A 12,713-nucleotide genomic window follows, 5' to 3' on the forward strand; every position below is an offset into this window, starting at 1 on the left:
GATCGGATAATTGAGGGTGTTCGGTATGTGATCACACTAGGAAGGACCTATGCACCAACACTCAGTTCATGTGTACACATTTTAGGATAAGAAGAAGGAAGCCAGGGGCAGCCTGGGTGGCTCAGCGGTTTAGCGCTGCCTTCAGCCCAGGGCCTGATCCTGGAGACCTGGGATCGAGTCCCACGTTGGGCTCCCTGCATGGAGTCTGCTTCTCCCTCTGCCTGTGTCTCTGCCTCTCTCTCTGTGTCTCTCATGGATAAATAAATAGAGTCTTAAAAAAGAAAAAGAAATTTCACTTCTATTAAGAAAAAAAAAAAAGGAAGCCTGATATTTAAAATGTAAGTGTAGAGCCTTGAATGTTGAGTAGATTTCGAATGTATAATAAACCACAGCTAAAATGGCAGGAAACACCTCCTTACTACAGGTTTCAAAAAGTTCTTCCTTGGAATTTCTTTACCCAAATGAACAGTTTTGGAGTGTCCTGCTCAGTGATTATTGTTTGGTTGATTAATTTAATTGGGGGAATAACATCCAAGAACTTTATATTCTCATCCTGGTCTGTGCAAAATTATTCAGCTGTCTTAAGCAAAGAAAAACTAGTAGTCCAAGTAATAATTTCTTGGATTCCTTAATGTCTTAATAATATTGATTGACGACTACTTAACTGTCAAGACAACATTACAAAGCCTACCGAGTTCTTTTCTTCCTTTCACTCCTTCCCAGGATAAGGACAGGGCCCCCTGTGAGGACAGCTAGCTCACTTTCACTTCAGTGAGTTCTCTGGGGATTCTTCTCCTCTCCTTTATGAGCCTGTCACATAGACTCCTTGGACTGGGAAGTTTGCCCAGGTCCTCACATGTCAGCCACGTAGGGCAAAACTCACTAGAAGTGTGCACTTCCCTTTTCTTCCCAGCAACAATGACTTTGTCCAATCCCCAGGAAGTCCTGTGCACTGTCAGCTGTGCGTGTGTGTGTGTGTGTGTGTGTGTGTGTGTGTGTGTGTCACCCATAACGTGGCATAAAAAAGACATAAGAAGCAACAGGAAGGACTTTTCTTAGGACTGCCTGGAAATTCCTAACCTTTCTGAGATGCTTTCTTTGCTGCTTTCCTCCTGCAGGAGCCATCCTGCCTCAGCAGGGTGGTAGTTTTCCCTAGACAAGGGGGCAGTTCACCTCAGGGGAGGAAGCAGGGAGGAGTGGTGCCTGTTTTCACCAGACTTTGGGCACCCAAATTCTGCTCACTTTTCTCCTCTAGAAAAATGATATACTTCCCCCAAATATTTTTTCTTGCTTCAAGTAAAATAAGTGTCTTAGAATTGATCCTCATCATGCTTTTCTCTCATCTTGCACTGGCCTGAGGCTCTGGAGAAGCCGCTGACTGTCCTCCACCCTTTCCTGGGTGTTGGTTTACCTGATAACATAATGGCTATACTAATAACTTCTTTTTTTTTTTTTTTTTTTTTTTTTTTTTTTTTTATTTTTATTTATTTATGATAGTCACAGAGAGAGAGAGAGAGAGAGAGAGAGAGGCAGAGACACAGGCAGAGGGAGAAGCAGGCTCCATGCACCGGGAGCCCGATGTGGGATTCGATCCTGGGTCTCCAGGATCGCGCCCTGGGCCAAAGGCAGGCGCCAAACCGCTGCGCCACCCAGGGATCCCTACTAATAACTTCTGACTGAAGAACACTCCAAAACAGTAAATTCAGTGAAAATACATAGACAGCTCATACCTGGTAGCCCAGTTACTGTTGCTACATGAAAAGTTACCCTCAAAGTTTAGTGGTTTGAAACAATTTTCTTATTATGGTCATGGATTCTGGGGCTTTGGAATTGAAACAGCAGGAATGACTGTTCTATAAGATCTGGAGCCCAGACAGCTGGGAGTGACGCAAAACTGGGGCATAAATTCATCTAAAGACTCCTCCAGTCGCATATCTGGTGTCTGATTTGGGAGCATTTAAAGACGAGCACTGTTGACTAAGCATCCATCCAGGAGCTCTCCATGGGGAGCGGTTTACACATAGCATAGTGGCTTCAGGTGACCGGGACGTCTAACCTGGAAGCTCAGGGCTCAAAGTAAAAGTGCTTCAGCAGCAAGACAAAGGCTCAGTGAATGGCCTAGGTGACCTGGAAGTCATGCAGCACCATTTCCACTGCATTCTATTGGTTGCAATCAAGCCACAACCCCGCCCAGATTCAAAGGAAAGAGAATTAGACTCTACATCCTGACAGGTTAGTAACACGGTTCTGGAAGTGCCTGGATAGAAGATGTGATCTTTTCATCTTTGGAAAATACAACCAGCCACAGTGGATTCTGGTTTTAGAGGTTGTGTGGGGATTTGCATTGCAGAATTGGAAGCCACGTGTGATCGGTGCTCTGTACTTTGTGAACACAGCGCTCTAGGGGTCCAGGAGGGGAAGAATCTTTACTCACAGAGATCAATCTGGTTGCATTCTAGCTAAACCTGGAAAGATAGGGCAGACAAGAGGGGATACCAAGCAGGGGAGACAGCACTTTTAAGTATAGGGAGGTGGGATAAAGAAGATGTGGTATACACGATGGAATATTACTCGGCCATCAAAAAGAGTGAAATCTTGCCATTTGCAATGGCACAGATGGAACTAGAAGGTATTATGCTAAGTGAAATAAGGCAGAGAAAGACAAAAATCATGATTTCACTCATATGTGGAATTTAAGAAACAAAACAGATGAACATGGGGAAGGGAAGGAAAAATAAAATAAGGTGAAATCAGAGAGGAAGACAAACCATAAGAGACTCTTAAATCTAGGGAACAAACTGAAGGTCACTAGACGGGAGAGTGGTGGGGGCATGAGGTCACGGGGTAATGGACATTAATGGCGCGTAATAAGATGAGCACTGGGTGTTACATAGAACTGATGAATCACTACCTCTGAAATGAGTAATACACTGTGTTAATTAATGATTTTATATAAAAATAAATAAATAAATAAATACCGAGAGGTGGGAAGTACAGGGAAAGGTGACTACATCATGGGACTGTGGTATTAGAGAGCGGTTCTAGGGCAGATGGAGACAAACTTGAAGTGTCGATGGAACCCGGATTCATCTGAGCATTTGACTGACAAAGCAAAAGACCAGGGAAGCAGCTTATCCCAGTTTCTCCTGCCTCGCCTCCCTCCAAGAGTCTCTACATTTTAACCTGTTACTTGTCTGGCTTTAAATAAAGTGTGACTCCCTTGCTCTTTGGATATATTTAGGCATAAACATACTTTTGATATCTTTTGGGTTCTCATTTTTATACCGTCATGTCTTTGCACACTTTACCTTGGCCCCTCCCTACCGCTTTGGTTTTCCCCAAGACCTTAGTCAGCATATGGAGAGAATGGACCTACTTTGACTCTTTCTCCCTGGTCATCTGTTCCATTGATTCCAGCTCTCTCCTTGGTCTATAAAACTGTGCTTGATTCTGTATCGCATTTATTTCTATGTTTAGTTATACGTGTTATTCATGTTTTCAAAAGCCTGGATACTGACCAATGGTCTTGAATATTTTGCAAGGCAAATTTATTGAAAATGGGGCAATCATTAATTATTTTTGTATCCTATCTAGCAAGAAGGTAAGATACCATGGTTGGCTCAACACAACCCATACCTGGAAGCACACCTGGGTGTTATTCAAATCAAGAGGCAGGAAGGAGGGGCGCCTGGGTGTTAAGTGTCTGTCTTTGGATCAGGTCATGATCCTGAAGTCCTGAGATCAAGCCCCACATCAGATTCCCTGCTCAGTGGAGAGCCTGCTTCTCCCTCTTCCCCCTGCTCCTGTTCTCTAGATATCTCTCTTTCAAATAAATAAATAAATAAATAAATAAATAAATAAATAAATAAATAATCAATCTTTAAAAAAAGAGTCAGGAAGGAAAATTAATTTTTAAATATCCTTTTGGGGTGCCTAGGTGTTCAGGGAGTTGAGTGTCTGCTTTTGGCTCAGGTCATGATCCCAGGGTCCTGGGTCGAGCCCTGCATAGGGCTTCCTGCCCAGCAGAGAGTCTGCTTCTCTCTCTCCCTTTGCCCCTCCCCATGTCTGTGCTTTCTCTGTCAAATAAATGAATAAATAAAAATCTTTGGGGGGAAAAAAAAACTCTGACTCTCTGAATTGGGCAATTGTTGTGGGAAATAAAAAGACAAAGCAGAAGTCCCTCCCTTCAATAAAGCATGAACACATACAAGGGTAAATAACAGAGTCGTAGTGGAAAAATGTCCCCCTAAAATGTCCACACCCTAATCCTTGGGAACTGTGAATATGTTACTTTACATGACAAAAGGGACTTTACAGATATGATTAAATCAAAGCTCTGTGATGGGAAGTTATCCTGGATTATCCAGCTGGGCCCAATGTAATCACATGGGTCCTTTAAGTGAAAGAGGCAAGAAAGTCAGTTATGCAACATGAGAATGACTTGACTGGCCCATGTTGGCTATGGACCAAGAAATGAAAACAGGCTCCAGAAGCAGGAAAAGGCAGAATGGAACGGAGCTCTACCTAACCTTGATTTTAATTCATTAAGACCCATTTTAGACTTCTCATCTTCAGACCATGAGGTATTTGTGGGACCCCTGGGTGGATCAGTGTTTGAGCATCTTCTTTGGCTCAGGGCATGATCCGGGGGTCCTGAGATCTCATCCCTCATCTGGCTCCCCGCAGGAAGTCTGCTCCTCCCTCTGCCTGTGTCTCTGCCTCTCTACCTTTCTCTCTCTCTCTGTGTCTCTTGAATAATTAAACAAAAGCTTAAAAAAAATATTTGTGTTGTTTTTAAACCACTAAGCTTGTGGTAATTTGTTACAGCAGCAATAGAAAACTAATACAAACAGCAAAGTTAAATGAAACAAGAATCCAGAAAATGGTGTCATGGGTCAATAGCCCATGACAAACTGTCAAGTATTGGGAATTCTACTCGAATGCCATATATACATTCTCCCTTCCTCCCAAAAAAACCCCTTACATCTGCAAAATCAAGCATGAATAATAACTAGGCTTATGGGAAAAGTATGGTTGGGGAAAATGATTCAAAGCTTATGGGATTTATAACCAGAGCACTAATAAAAACAATAACGATGCTAATAAAAGTATTAGTAGAGTTCATCTCCACTGGCATGGCATCAGCCAGTCCATCCCAGGTTTGTGCTTTCTTCTTGAGAATGGAATGTCCATAGGGCAGTTTTTTCTGATAGTGGCCTGTTTCATTAAAATTAACAGTACAATCTTGAGATAGCCTGGTTGGTTGATCATTTCTTTATAGGCACTGGGGGAAATGTCTTTGCAAGTCCTTCATCTTCACTTACGACTTCCCCAGCCATACTGGAAAGTCTAATTTCTCGAAGTTATGAAACCAGCTCCTATGTGCACCAATGGGACATACTTCTGCATGATATTCAGATTTTCTTCAAGTTTTCATTTAGGGCTAACACTTTCTATTGAACTCTGAAACCCTTGCTGATCATTGCTTCCAAATATTAGTCTGCTTGGAAAAACCGTGCAAAAGCAGACTGTAGTTGGTAGAAGCAATGAGTGCTAGGAATTCAAATAACGGTGGCAGTGGTGGAGCCTCGAGAACGAGGAAGAGTGTGGAGGGTACAGATTAACTTCCAGGTGGAGCCAAGAATGATGGCGGCACCATCCAACAAGGTGTCTCCCTGGTGAGCTGTGTTTGGCTCGGCTACTGCTGGCTGGCGCAGTCCTGACGGCCAGAGCCAGCAGACCTCCCACACCCATGGCTGCTTCTCACGGAATTGGAGCGCAGGCATCTAGAAGCTCCTCTCAAGGGCAGCCTGGGTGGCTCAGTGTTTTAGTGCCGCCTTTAGCCCAGGGTGTCATCCTAGAGACCCAGGATTGAGTCCCACGTCGGGCTCCTTGCATGGAGCCTGCTTCTCCCTCTGCCTGTGTCTCTGCCTCTCTCTGTCTCTGTCTGTGTGTGTGTCTCTCTCTCTCTCTTTGGGTCTCTCATGAATAAATAAATAAAATATTAAAAAAAAAAAAACTCCTTTCAAGTAGGCAGTGCTACCTCCATGCTCATACTTACATTTACTTTGACTTCCTCATGCACCTTTCACGCTGCCTCGCCCCTGTAATTCCCCCCTTCAAATCAGCCTCCTGTGATTGTGTGGCACTGGAACTCTTGGAGGAAATAAAAATGTAGAAGAGCAGGCTCTAGACACACATGCTTTCCCACCTTTTCAGCCAAGGTCCTTCAAATGACTTCAATGCCTCTGCCTCTTGCAGAATATTGAGAGAAAAAGCCTCACTCACAAAGCAACTGAAGAATAAGGGGGTGGCCTTCAAACGCCTACCCCACTGGCAGCTATTAGGACCTCCTGTATACTAATGAGTACAATGAATCCATACCCACGTGTGTTCCTTATCGTCCATGACCTGTGGGGTCAGTTCCCAAGCCCTGACCTCCTCCCCCTGCCCACACCCCTCTCAGTGACTCCTTCCTCCCTTTGCCCTTCAAATACATCCTCTAAATTGGAAGCTGATGCTTGATCTAGGAAAGAGCTAGGAGTGTTCCAGATGTACCTGCAGAGCCCCCTGTGTGGCCACCAGGTCCCCCCTCAGGGTACACCCTAGAAGAGACCTTGGTGTTGGGCTGCTGTCCTTGCCAGTTGCTACATGGGTCCTCTTGGCGCTCCTGGACTCGGGGTTGGCCTTGGCATCTGTTCCCAAAGAGCATGGGTTCATCTGGGCTTTTCCAGAATCTCTCCTGCCTGTTTGCCTGCTGTTGCCCAGAAGTAACTCGGTGATCACTCCATGCCTGGGCTGCGGAACATGCCCTGTCAGAGGAGAAATAAATCCTTAAGAGCGTTCAAAGGAGAGCCCCAAGGACAGAGACAGAGGCCACACTACCTGGAAAAGAAGGCAGGGGACTCAGTAAATGTGACTCTTCCACAGGGGCCAGGAACCCTCTGTCTTCCTGCATGACCAGCAAGCCAGAGTCAGCACTCCCTGAACTTTTGCTGAGAGGGCAGTGCTAAGAGGGAGACATAAAGGAAATGGAAGCTGGCACTCGCTCTGTCGCGATCACAAGGTTTAGAAAGAGGCTGGAGGGACGCCTGGAGTGGCTCAGCAGTTGAGCGTCTGCCTTTGGCTCAGGGCATGATCCTAGGGACCCGGGATCGAGTCCCACATCGGTTCCCCGCAGGCAGCCTACTTCTCCCTCTGCCTGTGTCTCTGCCTCACTCTCTCTGCCTCTCATGAATAAATAAATAAAATCAAGAAAGAAAGAAAGAAAGAAAGAAAGAAAGAAAGAAAGAAAGAAAGAAAGAAGAAAGAAAGAAAGAAAAAGAAAGAAAGAAAGAAAGAAGAAAGAAAGAGAAAGAAAGAAAGAAAGAAAGAAAGAGAAAGAAAGAAAGAAGAAAGAAAGAAAGAAAGAAGAAAGAAAGAAAGAAAGAAAGAAAGAAAGAAAGAAAGAAAGAAAGAAAGAGGCTGGAGACTCCCAGCTCTGGGAAACAAAGGGCTACAGAAGGGGAGGAGGATGGGGGAATGGGGTTACCGGGTGACGCACACTAAGGAGGGCACTTGGTGGGATGAGCCCTGGGTGTTATACAATACGTTGGCAAGTTGAATAAAATTAAATACAATTTTTAAGAAAAAAAGAAAGAGACTGGAGAATGAGATATGCTTCTGCATCTTTTTCACTCACTCATTCAAGAAATCATGACGAAACACGAGTCGCACGCAATGGATCGGTCAGGGCCCACGAGGCGCAGATGGAACGCGTAAGGGACCTGGATTGAAATTACATTTTAAGGAGCTCTAGCAAGGGCAATTACCTATCAGGCCTTCCTTGGAAGGCTTTAAAAAGAGGGTCGATTAAACCGGGTTTAAGCGGGGACTGGCTGCAAGCAAGAGGAGGAAAAGAGTTGCCCAGGGAGCTTGCCCTGTGCAGAGCCCTCAGCCTCGCCCGCTGGAGAAGCAGCACCTGCAGGTGTAAATATTTGCCTGCCAGGGGGTTCAAGTCACTCATTGTCACGCCGCCCCCACCTGCTTGCAAGGGAGCCAATGTGAGGCTGGGGCGGTGAGAAGAACACTGGCCTCGGTGTTCCAAACGGGGGGCACCACCAAGTACAGTGGACCTTGGCCTTCAATTAACATCCACGGGGAAATGATCTCCATAATCCACTGAACTCCCGTCATCCTACTGGTTTGGCAAAACTCTCAGATTTTTTTTTTTTTTAAAATCACGTACCATGTTCCAGCACAATGCTCTAGAGAGAAGTGTGGGGAGTTGGCACCAGTGCAGTACAGTACGGGGTCCAGGGGGGCGGGGCACCGAAGGAATAAAGAAAAGGAATTACAGTATGTTTTTGGAAAAGGCTGCCAAAAGATAAGGTTGTTTATTCAACTTCTAACACTGATCAGGGGAGGACTGTGCGAAACCAGGAGAGAGAAGAGCTTCAGTCAGCAAATAAATGCACGATTCACATTGGCCTGGCAGAGAGAAGGGTTGCCATGGGGTCTGCGTCTGTGGAGAGTCATAGGGCGATAACTTGCAGGCATATTGGGGCTAGGTGTCTGATTTAATTTGGTTTGTATGGGGTGATGATCAGAAAAACAATCCATCTCATGAAGCACCAGGCTACAAGCACAGGTCTCTTAATAGACCCAGATGGTCAATGGATTGAAATGATGACTTCCCGGGTCCTGGGTGCCAGATGGCTCTCCCCTTGGCCTCACACTGACCTCTGGGTAACAGAGCCTCAGCATCAGGGAGCAGGCTTCGGGGAGGCATTGAGGCCAACTGGGGTGTTATAAGAGGAGCCAGTTATCTCTGTGACTCCTGGCTATTACCAGGAAGTGATCTAAAAAATGAAAATAGATATACGCATATCAGAAGTTGGAACAGTTCACTGAAAGGCAGTTTGGAGAACTTCATTGACTTCAAGGTATTAAAACCCACTTCCTCTTGGGGTGGAGACACTGAAATCTCCTCCTGGCTGCTGTGGGCTCCAAGTGTGAACAGATCACGTGTGAGGACCTCCATCAGTGGGCAGGCTCCAGTAAGGGAAGACTCATGTGGGTAATTTTGTAAAAGAGCAGAGACTTTGATGAAAGCCTCTTTGGGTCCATGACAAGCTCTTGCCTCTCTCCTTCGAGAGTCCAGCAGGCAAGTTCAAAACTTCTCCTTGAGGGGACCCAAGGACATGTCCTAAAGCCTGGGGAATTTACCACTAGGCAGGTGGACCTGGAGCAACAGCGGGGAGAATGGATGTGGGCCTCAAATCCAGGCACGGGGGATCCCTGGGTGGCGCAGCGGTTTGGCGCCTGCCTTTGGCCCAGGGCGTGATCCTGGAGATTCGGGATCGAATCCCACATCGGGCTCCCGGTGCTTGGAGCCTGCTTCTCCCTCTGCCTGTGTCTCTGTCTCTCTCTCTCTCTCCGTGTGACTATCATGAATAAATAAATTTAAAAAAAAAAAAAAAAATCCAGGCACGGCCAGAGTTTCCTCAGTGGAAGGCACCTTCACTGGCTCTGCTGGGGCAGCTCTCCCAGGAAGGCCCCAGCTCAGAGGGGATGGTCTGAGGTGTCTGAGGATCCATGTGGCTACCACTGACTTTGGATACAGCTCAGTGTGGGACACCACGAGACTTCAGAGTAACATTTAAATGTTGGCCAAGCAGGGCAGCCCCGGTGGCCCAGTAGTTTAGTGCCACCTTCAGCCCAGGGTGTGATCCTGGGGACCCGGGATCTAGTCCCACGTTGGGCTCCCTGCATGGAACCTGCTTCTCTCACTGCCTGTGTCTCTGCCTTTCTTTCTCTCTCTGTGTCTCTCATGAATAAATAAATAAAATCTTAAAAAAAAAATGTTGGCCGAGTGCTTACATGTGAATTATATTTTTAAGTTGTGACTTCCTTCCTGTATGTTGTGGCCAATGCATAAGCCAGAGGAGGGACAGTTGGTGTCGCTCTACCAGAGACGTTTCCCCAGACTTCTGGGAGGATTCTTGAGTCAACAGAAATCTGACGGTGCTGAGAAGCCAGGGAGCCCCTCCAAGCACAGGCTCTTGGGCCCAGAGACAAGTAGCAAGCACATCCATCAATCCATTCCTATTTGGAGCCGAAGACTCCAGAACAGTGGGGAGGTCATTTCTGCAGCAGCAATTTGCTGTTCGACAGCTGAAAGAGGAAGTAAGATTGAAGGCAGGAAAGCAGAATTTTGAAAAGACTGTGACGTTCACCGAGAGTTAACAAAGCCATCTGTCTCTAAAACCTCCTAAGGGATTGTGGCTGGGATGTATATTTTCAGACTCATGGGACGGCCCGCCTTGTAGCTGTCGTGAAATAGAAGAATTGCCCCAGCGCCCTTGGCGCTCGTCTGGTCACCTGCTGGCAATGCCGTGGGTGTCAGGTACCAAGCACCCCCGAACTCCTTGCCCAGAGGAAATCCCTGGTTCGCTGCCTCCCCGGGATGGCTTTGCATTAAATTGTGTTTCAAACATTTTTCTATAGATGATATTCACCTAGAGCGAGAAGCTGGGCAAAAATAGCTGGTTCTCTGTCCTCAGATCGTCCAGTCTTCTTTCCCTCGCCTCTCTGCTTCTGAGCTCCCTCTGGCTTAACTGTGGAAAGCCTTCAGCCACCGAGGTCACACCCAGAACTAGGTTAGGAGGGCAACGTGTCGGAATAGAAGGAATCTCTCACCAGCAATGTCCCAGTCCCAAGATTTCCTCCTTTCTGTCCTTCCTCAGAGGGGAGAAGGGTATGCGGGGTGAGGATGCGCCAGGCTGCCCAGACAGGAGGTGCTGCTGTCCCATGACACCAAATGTAAAAGGAGAAGATTTTAGAAAATGGAAATGTATTTGGGTTTACTTCTTTCGTTTTGTTCCATGCCACTGACTACTTCTTCATGCTCTGTGGCGGCTCCGAGCGCGGCTGGGAAATCCCAAAGTGAGCCCATGAAATTGCTTTAGTGGCTATGCTTTTCCTAAAATGCTGAGGATTTTTTTTTTAAGGTTAATGTGTTTTTTCAGTTGGTCAGAAGTTATTTAGAGACCGTCCCCTGGGTGCACAGTGATGTAATGGGTCTTTAGGGGTGGCAATTAAAGAGTAGGCCGGGGCCCTGCCCAGCTGGATTTATAACCTTTTGAAAAGGGAGGGTTTGTGTGGGACAAAAGGCCTTCCTTACCTCCAGGACTGGGTGATTGGGACGTAGGCCCTGGAAGTTGCGGGGAAGGGGCCCACCCGGCGGGGGGGGGGGGGGGGGTGGCGCAGATCAGCAGAAACACTCGTCTGGGCCCCCAAAATCAAAGTTATACTGGCTTCTGGGGAAAAAATAAAATAAAACAAGTGGCCTCTGCTAGTCCGCACCTCTGAGAGACACGGGCAGAAAGGGGGGGACGTGAGGAGCAGAGCAATTGTGATGAGTGCACCGTCACCCAGGCCAGGCTCACCCCCTCGTTCTGTGGCTGCACACTCCTGTCCCATCCAGCCATCCAGCTCCCGTCCTCCCCAGCACAGTGCTCTCTCAAAATGGAGCCACTCTTGTCATGGAAACAATGTGGCTCCGAAGGAAGTCAGGCTTGGGTTCAAATCCTCTCTCGGTGCGCAGTTATGATGTTAGACTTTATGTTCCTTCCCTGTAAAATGGGTCCATCGAGGCCTACCATTCGGGGTACCGAGGAAGACGGCGCAGCGCCTGGCGCAGGACAAATAAATGCTCATTGAAGGCTTGTCCCTCAGCCCCCTTGTGTGTGGGGGGTGCTCACGGGGATTTGTTCACACTCATGTGTGAGCAGAATAGACAGGGTATTGATTCTGGCGATGCCGCTTCCCAGATGTGAGGCCCCCAGCTTCCCTCTTCCTAAAGAGGAGATGATGTCATCAAGTCGTTGTCAGGACTGAAAAGACAAAGCGATGCAGCTGGCTTCCACCTTTCAGCTTCTCTGACATGTGCCACCCGTGCACCCTGAGACGCCCCCACATGTGGCTGGACCCCTGTCATTGCCCTCGGTGGAACCCCCTGGGGTGCCTCAGCCAGGTATGGAAGCTGCCTTCGGGTTTCAGGGGACTGTCACTTCCGAAACAAGCCTGCCGTGTTTGCAACTGCCTTCGCTGTTGAGCGGGACCTGATTTTACCTCAGAAGCCAATTCCAGGGTCGGGATAGAGTTTCCCCGGAGGCCTGACCAAGCCGCAGTTGTCAGAGCGGCTCTGACACTTGTCCCACCCCTCTCTGCTCCAGGACTCATCTTGCAGACCGCAGCATGATTTGAGCCCATGAAAGAAAAATCAGGCTCAATAAACCTAAGAGGAAATCTGAGAATAGTCTAAAGAACTCACTGCTCAGGTGTCAAGGGGAAAGGACCTTGTTTCGGAAGGGACAGTTCCTGCTAGTCCGCTAGCATTATTGTGGATCTAGCGGACTTCATGTGTGTAGGGGAGGAAAATAATTTCCCTCTACCCTTCTGAGTTCCTAGCTGAGACCTCTGTGATCAAAGACAAAAGACAGATCAAAAAGAGAAAAATGAATTTTTATTAACAGGTCTACCTCATGTATATGTGGGAGGTACCCAGGGACAAATGGGTAACTCAAAGAAGTGATTTAGAATTCAGATTTAAAACCCATCTTGGGGTGCCTGGATGGCTCAGTCAGTAAAGCGTCTGCCTTTGGCTCAGGTGGTGATCCCGGGGTCCTGGGATCGAGTCCTATGTCAGGCTCCCAGCTCAGCAAGGAGTC

General features: G+C 47.2%; 1 protein-coding gene across 1 annotated transcript in view; it reads right to left on the reverse strand.

Annotated features, from left to right (window-relative positions):
* LOC112675239 (storkhead-box protein 2) overlaps positions 1-12,713 on the reverse strand; it is a 556,032-nt gene that overhangs the window by 33,449 nt on the left and 509,870 nt on the right. The window lies entirely within an intron of this gene.

This window comes from Canis lupus, chromosome 16 (assembly GCF_003254725.2).
Source record: "Canis lupus dingo isolate Sandy chromosome 16, ASM325472v2, whole genome shotgun sequence".
Lineage (NCBI taxonomy): Eukaryota > Metazoa > Chordata > Mammalia > Carnivora > Canidae > Canis > Canis lupus.